General features: G+C 47.7%; 11 non-coding genes across 11 annotated transcripts; all 11 read left to right on the top strand.

The window, feature by feature from the left end:
* Positions 1–94: 94 nt before the first annotated feature.
* On the top strand, positions 95–285 carry LOC142695599 (U2 spliceosomal RNA). The gene has a single exon (XR_012863696.1). It is a non-coding gene; the product is annotated as a U2 spliceosomal RNA (small nuclear RNA).
* A 1,340-nt stretch (positions 286–1,625) lies between these two features.
* Positions 1,626–1,816, top strand: LOC142695598 (U2 spliceosomal RNA). Its single transcript, XR_012863695.1, has one exon. It is a non-coding gene; the product is annotated as a U2 spliceosomal RNA (small nuclear RNA).
* A 1,350-nt stretch (positions 1,817–3,166) lies between these two features.
* LOC142695597 (U2 spliceosomal RNA) lies at positions 3,167–3,357 on the top strand. Its single transcript, XR_012863694.1, has one exon. It is a non-coding gene; the product is annotated as a U2 spliceosomal RNA (small nuclear RNA).
* Positions 3,358–4,677: 1,320 nt separating this feature from the next.
* On the top strand, positions 4,678–4,868 carry LOC142695596 (U2 spliceosomal RNA). The gene has a single exon (XR_012863693.1). It is a non-coding gene; the product is annotated as a U2 spliceosomal RNA (small nuclear RNA).
* A 1,316-nt stretch (positions 4,869–6,184) lies between these two features.
* Positions 6,185–6,375, top strand: LOC142695595 (U2 spliceosomal RNA). Its single transcript, XR_012863692.1, has one exon. It is a non-coding gene; the product is annotated as a U2 spliceosomal RNA (small nuclear RNA).
* Positions 6,376–7,691: 1,316 nt separating this feature from the next.
* LOC142695594 (U2 spliceosomal RNA) lies at positions 7,692–7,882 on the top strand. The gene has a single exon (XR_012863691.1). It is a non-coding gene; the product is annotated as a U2 spliceosomal RNA (small nuclear RNA).
* Positions 7,883–9,200: 1,318 nt separating this feature from the next.
* Positions 9,201–9,391, top strand: LOC142695593 (U2 spliceosomal RNA). The gene has a single exon (XR_012863690.1). It is a non-coding gene; the product is annotated as a U2 spliceosomal RNA (small nuclear RNA).
* A 1,330-nt stretch (positions 9,392–10,721) lies between these two features.
* On the top strand, positions 10,722–10,912 carry LOC142695591 (U2 spliceosomal RNA). The gene has a single exon (XR_012863688.1). It is a non-coding gene; the product is annotated as a U2 spliceosomal RNA (small nuclear RNA).
* Positions 10,913–12,224: 1,312 nt separating this feature from the next.
* LOC142695589 (U2 spliceosomal RNA) lies at positions 12,225–12,415 on the top strand. The gene has a single exon (XR_012863687.1). It is a non-coding gene; the product is annotated as a U2 spliceosomal RNA (small nuclear RNA).
* Positions 12,416–13,739: 1,324 nt separating this feature from the next.
* On the top strand, positions 13,740–13,930 carry LOC142695588 (U2 spliceosomal RNA). Its single transcript, XR_012863686.1, has one exon. It is a non-coding gene; the product is annotated as a U2 spliceosomal RNA (small nuclear RNA).
* Positions 13,931–15,250: 1,320 nt separating this feature from the next.
* LOC142695587 (U2 spliceosomal RNA) lies at positions 15,251–15,441 on the top strand. Its single transcript, XR_012863685.1, has one exon. It is a non-coding gene; the product is annotated as a U2 spliceosomal RNA (small nuclear RNA).
* Positions 15,442–16,316: the final 875 nt, after the last annotated feature.

The raw sequence follows: 16,316 nt of genomic DNA, 5'->3' as shown, positions 1-16,316 counted from the left end.
CCATGGAATTGCCTAGGAGTAGGCTGAATCAATCGCTGCAAGGGGTGAACAGCAGTATGGGACAGGCTCGGGCAAGGCAAGGGCCGCTCGGGTTATCGCTTCTCGGCCTTTTGGCTAAGATCAAGTGTAGTATCTGTTCTTATCAGTTTAATATCTGATACGTCCCCTATCTGGGGACCATATATTAAATGGATTTTTAGAACAGGGAGATGGAAATAGAGCTTGCTCTGTCCACTCCACGCATTGACCTGGTATTGCAGTATTTCCAGGACCGGTGCACCCTTCCCTTATGTGTTGACTAAAATCAGATTCCAAAAGTGCTATTTGTGTTTGCTATTGTTTTTGTCTTTCTGATGGGATCTCCCCTTTTAATCCCATTATTTCAACACCTGTTGGACAATGCATTTGTACAGTCATGTGTGATAATGAGCTCATTTATTAAATGCAATTAATTAATACATTGCCACCTCTTGTTGTGTGTGTGTGTGTGTGTGTGTGTGTGTGTGTGTGTGTGTGTGTGTGTGTGTGTGTGTGTGTGTGTGTGTGTGTCTTCTGTGTTTCTGTGTTTCCGGCATTTCACATTGGAACAGCTCATTCACCTTCCTTGTCTTCTCTCCGCCCTCCCTTTTAGGTAGGTTAAAGAGCTGCACCTGAGCCAGCCACTGATTGATTGATGCAGCACCACAGTCAAATAGTGGAGTGGAGTAGGGGGAACAGCAAACAGCCATTAAAGCAGCCCGCCCGCCACAATGGACCTACCTGTGTACACTAGATGGATGTGATGGAATGTACTGTCGTCCCTACATTTCCAAGAAGAAGTAAGAATTGCAGTTGCAACAAACCCTTGCTTGCCTACAAAGAGAGCAGCAATTTGGATTTGTTACTATGTTACCTGGAAGAATAACAAACTGTGCAAGGATGGAGGTTGTAGGAGCAAAGAGAAGTTGTCTGTAAAGTTGGTGGATGCCTATTTTCCATTTTGCAGTCCCTTGTCTCCCTCTTGTGGCCTCCTGGAGGCAAATAAATGTGCAAAAAAAAGACAGCCTGGCGGCCGGCTGTTGCAGTGTTGCCCTCTCAGGCAACACTGAGTGACTGACTGAGCCGCACCGTCTTATATAAAGTTCAGACGGAACTTTGCACGTGTCATAGTGGAGCCCTCAGGATTCCAGAGCCAGCTTTCTGACATCATAATGGGGCCTGCCTCAGAGATAAAAGCCTGGGCCCAGGCAGTGTTGGTCAGTGCTGCTCAGCAGGCAGCACTGGACTGGACTGGACTGGATTACAGCTGATACAAGGTGTGAAGGAACAAGGGGTGGCTGTGGGCATGCACTTGCTGCCGCTGCCAGTGTTTATCTGCATGGCAGGAGGGCATTTGGGCGTTGCCAGGAAGGCGTTTTTATGTAGATTCCTCCTCTTTCAGCACTGCATTGTGGTGCAAGCAAAAGAAGCAAATCCTGTGTAGCTTCCTCTCCGGCCTTTATTCACCTCCCTCCCGCTTAGTAGCTGTAAATGTGTGTGAGCCTGCAGGGCCCCATGGAATTGCCTAGGAGTAGGCTGAATCAATCGCTGCAAGGGGTGAACAGCAGTATGGGACAGGCTCGGGCAAGGCAAGGGCCGCTCGGGTTATCGCTTCTCGGCCTTTTGGCTAAGATCAAGTGTAGTATCTGTTCTTATCAGTTTAATATCTGATACGTCCCCTATCTGGGGACCATATATTAAATGGATTTTTAGAACAGGGAGATGGAAATAGAGCTTGCTCTGTCCACTCCACGCATTGACCTGGTATTGCAGTATTTCCAGGACCGGTGCACCCTTCCCTTATGTGTTGACTAAAATCAGATTCCAAAAGTGCTATTTGTGTTTGCTATTGTTTTTGTCTTTCTGATGGGATCTCCCCTTTTAATCCCATTATTTCAACACCTGTTGGACAATGCATTTGTACAGTCATGTGTGATAATGAGCTCATTTATTAAATGCAATTAATTAATACATTGCCACCTCTTGTTGTGTGTGTGTGTGTGTGTGTGTGTGTGTGTGTGTGTGTGTGTGTGTGTGTGTGTGTGTGTGTGTGTGTGTGTGTGTGTGTGTGTCTTCTGTGTTTCTGTGTTTCCGGCATTTCACATTGGAACAGCTCATTCACCTTCCTTGTCTTCTCTCCGCCCTCCCTTTTAGGTAGGTTAAAGAGCTGCACCTGAGCCAGCCACTGATTGATTGATGCAGCACCACAGTCAAATAGTGGAGTGGAGTAGGGGGAACAGCAAACAGCCATTAAAGCAGCCCGCCCGCCACAATGGACCTACCTGTGTACACTAGATGGATGTGATGGAATGTACTGTCGTCCCTACATTTCCAAGAAGAAGTAAGAATTGCAGTTGCAACAAACCCTTGCTTGCCTACAAAGAGAGCAGCAATTTGGATTTGTTACTATGTTACCTGGAAGAATAACAAACTGTGCAAGGATGGAGGTTGTAGGAGCAAAGAGAAGTTGTCTGTAAAGTTGGTGGATGCCTATTTTCCATTTTGCAGTCCCTTGTCTCCCTCTTGTGGCCTCCTGGAGGCAAATAAATGTGCAAAAAAAAGACAGCCTGGCGGCCGGCTGTTGCAGTGTTGCCCTCTCAGGCAACACTGAGTGACTGACTGAGCCGCACCGTCTTATATAAAGTTCAGACGGAACTTTGCACGTGTCATAGTGGAGCCCTCAGGATTCCAGAGCCAGCTTTCTGACATCATAATGGGGCCTGCCTCAGAGATAAAAGCCTGGGCCCAGGCAGTGTTGGTCAGTGCTGCTCAGCAGGCAGCACTGGACTGGACTGGACTGGATTACAGCTGATACAAGGTGTGAAGGAACAAGGGGTGGCTGTGGGCATGCACTTGCTGCCGCTGCCAGTGTTTATCTGCATGGCAGGAGGGCATTTGGGCGTTGCCAGGAAGGCGTTTTTATGTAGATTCCTCCTCTTTCAGCACTGCATTGTGGTGCAAGCAAAAGAAGCAAATCCTGTGTAGCTTCCTCTCCGGCCTTTATTCACCTCCCTCCCGCTTAGTAGCTGTAAATGTGTGTGAGCCTGCAGGGCCCCATGGAATTGCCTAGGAGTAGGCTGAATCAATCGCTGCAAGGGGTGAACAGCAGTATGGGACAGGCTCGGGCAAGGCAAGGGCCGCTCGGGTTATCGCTTCTCGGCCTTTTGGCTAAGATCAAGTGTAGTATCTGTTCTTATCAGTTTAATATCTGATACGTCCCCTATCTGGGGACCATATATTAAATGGATTTTTAGAACAGGGAGATGGAAATAGAGCTTGCTCTGTCCACTCCACGCATTGACCTGGTATTGCAGTATTTCCAGGACCGGTGCACCCTTCCCTTATGTGTTGACTAAAATCAGATTCCAAAAGTGCTATTTGTGTTTGCTATTGTTTTTGTCTTTCTGATGGGATCTCCCCTTTTAATCCCATTATTTCAACACCTGTTGGACAATGCATTTGTACAGTCATGTGTGATAATGAGCTCATTTATTAAATGCAATTAATTAATACATTGCCACCTCTTGTTGTGTGTGTGTGTGTGTGTGTGTGTGTGTGTGTGTGTGTGTGTGTGTGTGTGTGTCTTCTGTGTTTCTGTGTTTCCGGCATTTCACATTGGAACAGCTCATTCACCTTCCTTGTCTTCTCTCCGCCCTCCCTTTTAGGTAGGTTAAAGAGCTGCACCTGAGCCAGCCACTGATTGATTGATGCAGCACCACAGTCAAATAGTGGAGTGGAGTAGGGGGAACAGCAAACAGCCATTAAAGCAGCCCGCCCGCCACAATGGACCTACCTGTGTACACTAGATGGATGTGATGGAATGTACTGTCGTCCCTACATTTCCAAGAAGAAGTAAGAATTGCAGTTGCAACAAACCCTTGCTTGCCTACAAAGAGAGCAGCAATTTGGATTTGTTACTATGTTACCTGGAAGAATAACAAACTGTGCAAGGATGGAGGTTGTAGGAGCAAAGAGAAGTTGTCTGTAAAGTTGGTGGATGCCTATTTTCCATTTTGCAGTCCCTTGTCTCCCTCTTGTGGCCTCCTGGAGGCAAATAAATGTGCAAAAAAAAGACAGCCTGGCGGCCGGCTGTTGCAGTGTTGCCCTCTCAGGCAACACTGAGTGACTGACTGAGCCGCACCGTCTTATATAAAGTTCAGACGGAACTTTGCACGTGTCATAGTGGAGCCCTCAGGATTCCAGAGCCAGCTTTCTGACATCATAATGGGGCCTGCCTCAGAGATAAAAGCCTGGGCCCAGGCAGTGTTGGTCAGTGCTGCTCAGCAGGCAGCACTGGACTGGACTGGACTGGATTACAGCTGATACAAGGTGTGAAGGAACAAGGGGTGGCTGTGGGCATGCACTTGCTGCCGCTGCCAGTGTTTATCTGCATGGCAGGAGGGCATTTGGGCGTTGCCAGGAAGGCGTTTTTATGTAGATTCCTCCTCTTTCAGCACTGCATTGTGGTGCAAGCAAAAGAAGCAAATCCTGTGTAGCTTCCTCTCCGGCCTTTATTCACCTCCCTCCCGCTTAGTAGCTGTAAATGTGTGTGAGCCTGCAGGGCCCCATGGAATTGCCTAGGAGTAGGCTGAATCAATCGCTGCAAGGGGTGAACAGCAGTATGGGACAGGCTCGGGCAAGGCAAGGGCCGCTCGGGTTATCGCTTCTCGGCCTTTTGGCTAAGATCAAGTGTAGTATCTGTTCTTATCAGTTTAATATCTGATACGTCCCCTATCTGGGGACCATATATTAAATGGATTTTTAGAACAGGGAGATGGAAATAGAGCTTGCTCTGTCCACTCCACGCATTGACCTGGTATTGCAGTATTTCCAGGACCGGTGCACCCTTCCCTTATGTGTTGACTAAAATCAGATTCCAAAAGTGCTATTTGTGTTTGCTATTGTTTTTGTCTTTCTGATGGGATCTCCCCTTTTAATCCCATTATTTCAACACCTGTTGGACAATGCATTTGTACAGTCATGTGTGATAATGAGCTCATTTATTAAATGCAATTAATTAATACATTGCCACCTCTTGTTGTGTGTGTGTGTGTGTGTGTGTGTGTGTGTGTGTGTGTGTGTGTGTGTGTCTTCTGTGTTTCTGTGTTTCCGGCATTTCACATTGGAACAGCTCATTCACCTTCCTTGTCTTCTCTCCGCCCTCCCTTTTAGGTAGGTTAAAGAGCTGCACCTGAGCCAGCCACTGATTGATTGATGCAGCACCACAGTCAAATAGTGGAGTGGAGTAGGGGGAACAGCAAACAGCCATTAAAGCAGCCCGCCCGCCACAATGGACCTACCTGTGTACACTAGATGGATGTGATGGAATGTACTGTCGTCCCTACATTTCCAAGAAGAAGTAAGAATTGCAGTTGCAACAAACCCTTGCTTGCCTACAAAGAGAGCAGCAATTTGGATTTGTTACTATGTTACCTGGAAGAATAACAAACTGTGCAAGGATGGAGGTTGTAGGAGCAAAGAGAAGTTGTCTGTAAAGTTGGTGGATGCCTATTTTCCATTTTGCAGTCCCTTGTCTCCCTCTTGTGGCCTCCTGGAGGCAAATAAATGTGCAAAAAAAAGACAGCCTGGCGGCCGGCTGTTGCAGTGTTGCCCTCTCAGGCAACACTGAGTGACTGACTGAGCCGCACCGTCTTATATAAAGTTCAGACGGAACTTTGCACGTGTCATAGTGGAGCCCTCAGGATTCCAGAGCCAGCTTTCTGACATCATAATGGGGCCTGCCTCAGAGATAAAAGCCTGGGCCCAGGCAGTGTTGGTCAGTGCTGCTCAGCAGGCAGCACTGGACTGGACTGGACTGGATTACAGCTGATACAAGGTGTGAAGGAACAAGGGGTGGCTGTGGGCATGCACTTGCTGCCGCTGCCAGTGTTTATCTGCATGGCAGGAGGGCATTTGGGCGTTGCCAGGAAGGCGTTTTTATGTAGATTCCTCCTCTTTCAGCACTGCATTGTGGTGCAAGCAAAAGAAGCAAATCCTGTGTAGCTTCCTCTCCGGCCTTTATTCACCTCCCTCCCGCTTAGTAGCTGTAAATGTGTGTGAGCCTGCAGGGCCCCATGGAATTGCCTAGGAGTAGGCTGAATCAATCGCTGCAAGGGGTGAACAGCAGTATGGGACAGGCTCGGGCAAGGCAAGGGCCGCTCGGGTTATCGCTTCTCGGCCTTTTGGCTAAGATCAAGTGTAGTATCTGTTCTTATCAGTTTAATATCTGATACGTCCCCTATCTGGGGACCATATATTAAATGGATTTTTAGAACAGGGAGATGGAAATAGAGCTTGCTCTGTCCACTCCACGCATTGACCTGGTATTGCAGTATTTCCAGGACCGGTGCACCCTTCCCTTATGTGTTGACTAAAATCAGATTCCAAAAGTGCTATTTGTGTTTGCTATTGTTTTTGTCTTTCTGATGGGATCTCCCCTTTTAATCCCATTATTTCAACACCTGTTGGACAATGCATTTGTACAGTCATGTGTGATAATGAGCTCATTTATTAAATGCAATTAATTAATACATTGCCACCTCTTGTTGTGTGTGTGTGTGTGTGTGTGTGTGTGTGTGTGTGTGTGTGTGTGTGTGTCTTCTGTGTTTCTGTGTTTCCGGCATTTCACATTGGAACAGCTCATTCACCTTCCTTGTCTTCTCTCCGCCCTCCCTTTTAGGTAGGTTAAAGAGCTGCACCTGAGCCAGCCACTGATTGATTGATGCAGCACCACAGTCAAATAGTGGAGTGGAGTAGGGGGAACAGCAAACAGCCATTAAAGCAGCCCGCCCGCCACAATGGACCTACCTGTGTACACTAGATGGATGTGATGGAATGTACTGTCGTCCCTACATTTCCAAGAAGAAGTAAGAATTGCAGTTGCAACAAACCCTTGCTTGCCTACAAAGAGAGCAGCAATTTGGATTTGTTACTATGTTACCTGGAAGAATAACAAACTGTGCAAGGATGGAGGTTGTAGGAGCAAAGAGAAGTTGTCTGTAAAGTTGGTGGATGCCTATTTTCCATTTTGCAGTCCCTTGTCTCCCTCTTGTGGCCTCCTGGAGGCAAATAAATGTGCAAAAAAAAGACAGCCTGGCGGCCGGCTGTTGCAGTGTTGCCCTCTCAGGCAACACTGAGTGACTGACTGAGCCGCACCGTCTTATATAAAGTTCAGACGGAACTTTGCACGTGTCATAGTGGAGCCCTCAGGATTCCAGAGCCAGCTTTCTGACATCATAATGGGGCCTGCCTCAGAGATAAAAGCCTGGGCCCAGGCAGTGTTGGTCAGTGCTGCTCAGCAGGCAGCACTGGACTGGACTGGACTGGATTACAGCTGATACAAGGTGTGAAGGAACAAGGGGTGGCTGTGGGCATGCACTTGCTGCCGCTGCCAGTGTTTATCTGCATGGCAGGAGGGCATTTGGGCGTTGCCAGGAAGGCGTTTTTATGTAGATTCCTCCTCTTTCAGCACTGCATTGTGGTGCAAGCAAAAGAAGCAAATCCTGTGTAGCTTCCTCTCCGGCCTTTATTCACCTCCCTCCCGCTTAGTAGCTGTAAATGTGTGTGAGCCTGCAGGGCCCCATGGAATTGCCTAGGAGTAGGCTGAATCAATCGCTGCAAGGGGTGAACAGCAGTATGGGACAGGCTCGGGCAAGGCAAGGGCCGCTCGGGTTATCGCTTCTCGGCCTTTTGGCTAAGATCAAGTGTAGTATCTGTTCTTATCAGTTTAATATCTGATACGTCCCCTATCTGGGGACCATATATTAAATGGATTTTTAGAACAGGGAGATGGAAATAGAGCTTGCTCTGTCCACTCCACGCATTGACCTGGTATTGCAGTATTTCCAGGACCGGTGCACCCTTCCCTTATGTGTTGACTAAAATCAGATTCCAAAAGTGCTATTTGTGTTTGCTATTGTTTTTGTCTTTCTGATGGGATCTCCCCTTTTAATCCCATTATTTCAACACCTGTTGGACAATGCATTTGTACAGTCATGTGTGATAATGAGCTCATTTATTAAATGCAATTAATTAATACATTGCCACCTCTTGTTGTGTGTGTGTGTGTGTGTGTGTGTGTGTGTGTGTGTGTGTGTGTGTGTGTGTCTTCTGTGTTTCTGTGTTTCCGGCATTTCACATTGGAACAGCTCATTCACCTTCCTTGTCTTCTCTCCGCCCTCCCTTTTAGGTAGGTTAAAGAGCTGCACCTGAGCCAGCCACTGATTGATTGATGCAGCACCACAGTCAAATAGTGGAGTGGAGTAGGGGGAACAGCAAACAGCCATTAAAGCAGCCCGCCCGCCACAATGGACCTACCTGTGTACACTAGATGGATGTGATGGAATGTACTGTCGTCCCTACATTTCCAAGAAGAAGTAAGAATTGCAGTTGCAACAAACCCTTGCTTGCCTACAAAGAGAGCAGCAATTTGGATTTGTTACTATGTTACCTGGAAGAATAACAAACTGTGCAAGGATGGAGGTTGTAGGAGCAAAGAGAAGTTGTCTGTAAAGTTGGTGGATGCCTATTTTCCATTTTGCAGTCCCTTGTCTCCCTCTTGTGGCCTCCTGGAGGCAAATAAATGTGCAAAAAAAAGACAGCCTGGCGGCCGGCTGTTGCAGTGTTGCCCTCTCAGGCAACACTGAGTGACTGACTGAGCCGCACCGTCTTATATAAAGTTCAGACGGAACTTTGCACGTGTCATAGTGGAGCCCTCAGGATTCCAGAGCCAGCTTTCTGACATCATAATGGGGCCTGCCTCAGAGATAAAAGCCTGGGCCCAGGCAGTGTTGGTCAGTGCTGCTCAGCAGGCAGCACTGGACTGGACTGGACTGGATTACAGCTGATACAAGGTGTGAAGGAACAAGGGGTGGCTGTGGGCATGCACTTGCTGCCGCTGCCAGTGTTTATCTGCATGGCAGGAGGGCATTTGGGCGTTGCCAGGAAGGCGTTTTTATGTAGATTCCTCCTCTTTCAGCACTGCATTGTGGTGCAAGCAAAAGAAGCAAATCCTGTGTAGCTTCCTCTCCGGCCTTTATTCACCTCCCTCCCGCTTAGTAGCTGTAAATGTGTGTGAGCCTGCAGGGCCCCATGGAATTGCCTAGGAGTAGGCTGAATCAATCGCTGCAAGGGGTGAACAGCAGTATGGGACAGGCTCGGGCAAGGCAAGGGCCGCTCGGGTTATCGCTTCTCGGCCTTTTGGCTAAGATCAAGTGTAGTATCTGTTCTTATCAGTTTAATATCTGATACGTCCCCTATCTGGGGACCATATATTAAATGGATTTTTAGAACAGGGAGATGGAAATAGAGCTTGCTCTGTCCACTCCACGCATTGACCTGGTATTGCAGTATTTCCAGGACCGGTGCACCCTTCCCTTATGTGTTGACTAAAATCAGATTCCAAAAGTGCTATTTGTGTTTGCTATTGTTTTTGTCTTTCTGATGGGATCTCCCCTTTTAATCCCATTATTTCAACACCTGTTGGACAATGCATTTGTACAGTCATGTGTGATAATGAGCTCATTTATTAAATGCAATTAATTAATACATTGCCACCTCTTGTTGTGTGTGTGTGTGTGTGTGTGTGTGTGTGTGTGTGTGTGTGTGTGTGTGTGTGTGTGTGTGTGTCTTCTGTGTTTCTGTGTTTCCGGCATTTCACATTGGAACAGCTCATTCACCTTCCTTGTCTTCTCTCCGCCCTCCCTTTTAGGTAGGTTAAAGAGCTGCACCTGAGCCAGCCACTGATTGATTGATGCAGCACCACAGTCAAATAGTGGAGTGGAGTAGGGGGAACAGCAAACAGCCATTAAAGCAGCCCGCCCGCCACAATGGACCTACCTGTGTACACTAGATGGATGTGATGGAATGTACTGTCGTCCCTACATTTCCAAGAAGAAGTAAGAATTGCAGTTGCAACAAACCCTTGCTTGCCTACAAAGAGAGCAGCAATTTGGATTTGTTACTATGTTACCTGGAAGAATAACAAACTGTGCAAGGATGGAGGTTGTAGGAGCAAAGAGAAGTTGTCTGTAAAGTTGGTGGATGCCTATTTTCCATTTTGCAGTCCCTTGTCTCCCTCTTGTGGCCTCCTGGAGGCAAATAAATGTGCAAAAAAAAGACAGCCTGGCGGCCGGCTGTTGCAGTGTTGCCCTCTCAGGCAACACTGAGTGACTGACTGAGCCGCACCGTCTTATATAAAGTTCAGACGGAACTTTGCACGTGTCATAGTGGAGCCCTCAGGATTCCAGAGCCAGCTTTCTGACATCATAATGGGGCCTGCCTCAGAGATAAAAGCCTGGGCCCAGGCAGTGTTGGTCAGTGCTGCTCAGCAGGCAGCACTGGACTGGACTGGACTGGATTACAGCTGATACAAGGTGTGAAGGAACAAGGGGTGGCTGTGGGCATGCACTTGCTGCCGCTGCCAGTGTTTATCTGCATGGCAGGAGGGCATTTGGGCGTTGCCAGGAAGGCGTTTTTATGTAGATTCCTCCTCTTTCAGCACTGCATTGTGGTGCAAGCAAAAGAAGCAAATCCTGTGTAGCTTCCTCTCCGGCCTTTATTCACCTCCCTCCCGCTTAGTAGCTGTAAATGTGTGTGAGCCTGCAGGGCCCCATGGAATTGCCTAGGAGTAGGCTGAATCAATCGCTGCAAGGGGTGAACAGCAGTATGGGACAGGCTCGGGCAAGGCAAGGGCCGCTCGGGTTATCGCTTCTCGGCCTTTTGGCTAAGATCAAGTGTAGTATCTGTTCTTATCAGTTTAATATCTGATACGTCCCCTATCTGGGGACCATATATTAAATGGATTTTTAGAACAGGGAGATGGAAATAGAGCTTGCTCTGTCCACTCCACGCATTGACCTGGTATTGCAGTATTTCCAGGACCGGTGCACCCTTCCCTTATGTGTTGACTAAAATCAGATTCCAAAAGTGCTATTTGTGTTTGCTATTGTTTTTGTCTTTCTGATGGGATCTCCCCTTTTAATCCCATTATTTCAACACCTGTTGGACAATGCATTTGTACAGTCATGTGTGATAATGAGCTCATTTATTAAATGCAATTAATTAATACATTGCCACCTCTTGTTGTGTGTGTGTGTGTGTGTGTGTGTGTGTGTGTGTGTGTGTGTGTGTCTTCTGTGTTTCTGTGTTTCCGGCATTTCACATTGGAACAGCTCATTCACCTTCCTTGTCTTCTCTCCGCCCTCCCTTTTAGGTAGGTTAAAGAGCTGCACCTGAGCCAGCCACTGATTGATTGATGCAGCACCACAGTCAAATAGTGGAGTGGAGTAGGGGGAACAGCAAACAGCCATTAAAGCAGCCCGCCCGCCACAATGGACCTACCTGTGTACACTAGATGGATGTGATGGAATGTACTGTCGTCCCTACATTTCCAAGAAGAAGTAAGAATTGCAGTTGCAACAAACCCTTGCTTGCCTACAAAGAGAGCAGCAATTTGGATTTGTTACTATGTTACCTGGAAGAATAACAAACTGTGCAAGGATGGAGGTTGTAGGAGCAAAGAGAAGTTGTCTGTAAAGTTGGTGGATGCCTATTTTCCATTTTGCAGTCCCTTGTCTCCCTCTTGTGGCCTCCTGGAGGCAAATAAATGTGCAAAAAAAAGACAGCCTGGCGGCCGGCTGTTGCAGTGTTGCCCTCTCAGGCAACACTGAGTGACTGACTGAGCCGCACCGTCTTATATAAAGTTCAGACGGAACTTTGCACGTGTCATAGTGGAGCCCTCAGGATTCCAGAGCCAGCTTTCTGACATCATAATGGGGCCTGCCTCAGAGATAAAAGCCTGGGCCCAGGCAGTGTTGGTCAGTGCTGCTCAGCAGGCAGCACTGGACTGGACTGGACTGGATTACAGCTGATACAAGGTGTGAAGGAACAAGGGGTGGCTGTGGGCATGCACTTGCTGCCGCTGCCAGTGTTTATCTGCATGGCAGGAGGGCATTTGGGCGTTGCCAGGAAGGCGTTTTTATGTAGATTCCTCCTCTTTCAGCACTGCATTGTGGTGCAAGCAAAAGAAGCAAATCCTGTGTAGCTTCCTCTCCGGCCTTTATTCACCTCCCTCCCGCTTAGTAGCTGTAAATGTGTGTGAGCCTGCAGGGCCCCATGGAATTGCCTAGGAGTAGGCTGAATCAATCGCTGCAAGGGGTGAACAGCAGTATGGGACAGGCTCGGGCAAGGCAAGGGCCGCTCGGGTTATCGCTTCTCGGCCTTTTGGCTAAGATCAAGTGTAGTATCTGTTCTTATCAGTTTAATATCTGATACGTCCCCTATCTGGGGACCATATATTAAATGGATTTTTAGAACAGGGAGATGGAAATAGAGCTTGCTCTGTCCACTCCACGCATTGACCTGGTATTGCAGTATTTCCAGGACCGGTGCACCCTTCCCTTATGTGTTGACTAAAATCAGATTCCAAAAGTGCTATTTGTGTTTGCTATTGTTTTTGTCTTTCTGATGGGATCTCCCCTTTTAATCCCATTATTTCAACACCTGTTGGACAATGCATTTGTACAGTCATGTGTGATAATGAGCTCATTTATTAAATGCAATTAATTAATACATTGCCACCTCTTGTTGTGTGTGTGTGTGTGTGTGTGTGTGTGTGTGTGTGTGTGTGTGTGTGTGTGTGTGTGTCTTCTGTGTTTCTGTGTTTCCGGCATTTCACATTGGAACAGCTCATTCACCTTCCTTGTCTTCTCTCCGCCCTCCCTTTTAGGTAGGTTAAAGAGCTGCACCTGAGCCAGCCACTGATTGATTGATGCAGCACCACAGTCAAATAGTGGAGTGGAGTAGGGGGAACAGCAAACAGCCATTAAAGCAGCCCGCCCGCCACAATGGACCTACCTGTGTACACTAGATGGATGTGATGGAATGTACTGTCGTCCCTACATTTCCAAGAAGAAGTAAGAATTGCAGTTGCAACAAACCCTTGCTTGCCTACAAAGAGAGCAGCAATTTGGATTTGTTACTATGTTACCTGGAAGAATAACAAACTGTGCAAGGATGGAGGTTGTAGGAGCAAAGAGAAGTTGTCTGTAAAGTTGGTGGATGCCTATTTTCCATTTTGCAGTCCCTTGTCTCCCTCTTGTGGCCTCCTGGAGGCAAATAAATGTGCAAAAAAAAGACAGCCTGGCGGCCGGCTGTTGCAGTGTTGCCCTCTCAGGCAACACTGAGTGACTGACTGAGCCGCACCGTCTTATATAAAGTTCAGACGGAACTTTGCACGTGTCATAGTGGAGCCCTCAGGATTCCAGAGCCAGCTTTCTGACATCATAATGGGGCCTGCCTCAGAGATAAAAGCCTGGGCCCAGGCAGTGTTGGTCAGTGCTGCTCAGCAGGCAGCACTGGACTGGACTGGACTGGATTACAGCTGATACAAGGTGTGAAGGAACAAGGGGTGGCTGTGGGCATGCACTTGCTGCCGCTGCCAGTGTTTATCTGCATGGCAGGAGGGCATTTGGGCGTTGCCAGGAAGGCGTTTTTATGTAGATTCCTCCTCTTTCAGCACTGCATTGTGGTGCAAGCAAAAGAAGCAAATCCTGTGTAGCTTCCTCTCCGGCCTTTATTCACCTCCCTCCCGCTTAGTAGCTGTAAATGTGTGTGAGCCTGCAGGGCCCCATGGAATTGCCTAGGAGTAGGCTGAATCAATCGCTGCAAGGGGTGAACAGCAGTATGGGACAGGCTCGGGCAAGGCAAGGGCCGCTCGGGTTATCGCTTCTCGGCCTTTTGGCTAAGATCAAGTGTAGTATCTGTTCTTATCAGTTTAATATCTGATACGTCCCCTATCTGGGGACCATATATTAAATGGATTTTTAGAACAGGGAGATGGAAATAGAGCTTGCTCTGTCCACTCCACGCATTGACCTGGTATTGCAGTATTTCCAGGACCGGTGCACCCTTCCCTTATGTGTTGACTAAAATCAGATTCCAAAAGTGCTATTTGTGTTTGCTATTGTTTTTGTCTTTCTGATGGGATCTCCCCTTTTAATCCCATTATTTCAACACCTGTTGGACAATGCATTTGTACAGTCATGTGTGATAATGAGCTCATTTATTAAATGCAATTAATTAATACATTGCCACCTCTTGTTGTGTGTGTGTGTGTGTGTGTGTGTGTGTGTGTGTGTGTGTGTGTGTGTGTGTGTCTTCTGTGTTTCTGTGTTTCCGGCATTTCACATTGGAACAGCTCATTCACCTTCCTTGTCTTCTCTCCGCCCTCCCTTTTAGGTAGGTTAAAGAGCTGCACCTGAGCCAGCCACTGATTGATTGATGCAGCACCACAGTCAAATAGTGGAGTGGAGTAGGGGGAACAGCAAACAGCCATTAAAGCAGCCCGCCCGCCACAATGGACCTACCTGTGTACACTAGATGGATGTGATGGAATGTACTGTCGTCCCTACATTTCCAAGAAGAAGTAAGAATTGCAGTTGCAACAAACCCTTGCTTGCCTACAAAGAGAGCAGCAATTTGGATTTGTTACTATGTTACCTGGAAGAATAACAAACTGTGCAAGGATGGAGGTTGTAGGAGCAAAGAGAAGTTGTCTGTAAAGTTGGTGGATGCCTATTTTCCATTTTGCAGTCCCTTGTCTCCCTCTTGTGGCCTCCTGGAGGCAAATAAATGTGCAAAAAAAAGACAGCCTGGCGGCCGGCTGTTGCAGTGTTGCCCTCTCAGGCAACACTGAGTGACTGACTGAGCCGCACCGTCTTATATAAAGTTCAGACGGAACTTTGCACGTGTCATAGTGGAGCCCTCAGGATTCCAGAGCCAGCTTTCTGACATCATAATGGGGCCTGCCTCAGAGATAAAAGCCTGGGCCCAGGCAGTGTTGGTCAGTGCTGCTCAGCAGGCAGCACTGGACTGGACTGGACTGGATTACAGCTGATACAAGGTGTGAAGGAACAAGGGGTGGCTGTGGGCATGCACTTGCTGCCGCTGCCAGTGTTTATCTGCATGGCAGGAGGGCATTTGGGCGTTGCCAGGAAGGCGTTTTTATGTAGATTCCTCCTCTTTCAGCACTGCATTGTGGTGCAAGCAAAAGAAGCAAATCCTGTGTAGCTTCCTCTCCGGCCTTTATTCACCTCCCTCCCGCTTAGTAGCTGTAAATGTGTGTGAGCCTGCAGGGCCCCATGGAATTGCCTAGGAGTAGGCTGAATCAATCGCTGCAAGGGGTGAACAGCAGTATGGGACAGGCTCGGGCAAGGCAAGGGCCGCTCGGGTTATCGCTTCTCGGCCTTTTGGCTAAGATCAAGTGTAGTATCTGTTCTTATCAGTTTAATATCTGATACGTCCCCTATCTGGGGACCATATATTAAATGGATTTTTAGAACAGGGAGATGGAAATAGAGCTTGCTCTGTCCACTCCACGCATTGACCTGGTATTGCAGTATTTCCAGGACCGGTGCACCCTTCCCTTATGTGTTGACTAAAATCAGATTCCAAAAGTGCTATTTGTGTTTGCTATTGTTTTTGTCTTTCTGATGGGATCTCCCCTTTTAATCCCATTATTTCAACACCTGTTGGACAATGCATTTGTACAGTCATGTGTGATAATGAGCTCATTTATTAAATGCAATTAATTAATACATTGCCACCTCTTGTTGTGTGTGTGTGTGTGTGTGTGTGTGTGTGTGTGTGTGTGTGTGTGTGTGTGTGTGTGTGTGTGTGTGTGTGTCTTCTGTGTTTCTGTGTTTCCGGCATTTCACATTGGAACAGCTCATTCACCTTCCTTGTCTTCTCTCCGCCCTCCCTTTTAGGTAGGTTAAAGAGCTGCACCTGAGCCAGCCACTGATTGATTGATGCAGCACCACAGTCAAATAGTGGAGTGGAGTAGGGGGAACAGCAAACAGCCATTAAAGCAGCCCGCCCGCCACAATGGACCTACCTGTGTACACTAGATGGATGTGATGGAATGTACTGTCGTCCCTACATTTCCAAGAAGAAGTAAGAATTGCAGTTGCAACAAACCCTTGCTTGCCTACAAAGAGAGCAGCAATTTGGATTTGTTACTATGTTACCTGGAAGAATAACAAACTGTGCAAGGATGGAGGTTGTAGGAGCAAAGAGAAGTTGTCTGTAAAGTTGGTGGATGCCTATTTTCCATTTTGCAGTCCCTTGTCTCCCTCTTGTGGCCTCCTGGAGGCAAATAAATGTGCAAAAAAAAGACAGCCTGGCGGCCGGCTGTTGCAGTGTTGCCCTCTCAGGCAACACTGAGTGACTGACTGAGCCGCACCGTCTTATATAAAGTTCAGACGGAACTTTGCACGTGTCATAGTGGAGCCCTCAGG

This window comes from Rhinoderma darwinii (assembly GCF_050947455.1).
Source record: "Rhinoderma darwinii isolate aRhiDar2 chromosome 5 unlocalized genomic scaffold, aRhiDar2.hap1 SUPER_5_unloc_48, whole genome shotgun sequence".
NCBI lineage: Eukaryota > Metazoa > Chordata > Amphibia > Anura > Rhinodermatidae > Rhinoderma > Rhinoderma darwinii.
The sequence above is the reverse complement of the archived record's forward strand: the minus strand, read 5'-3'. Positions and strand labels throughout refer to the sequence as shown.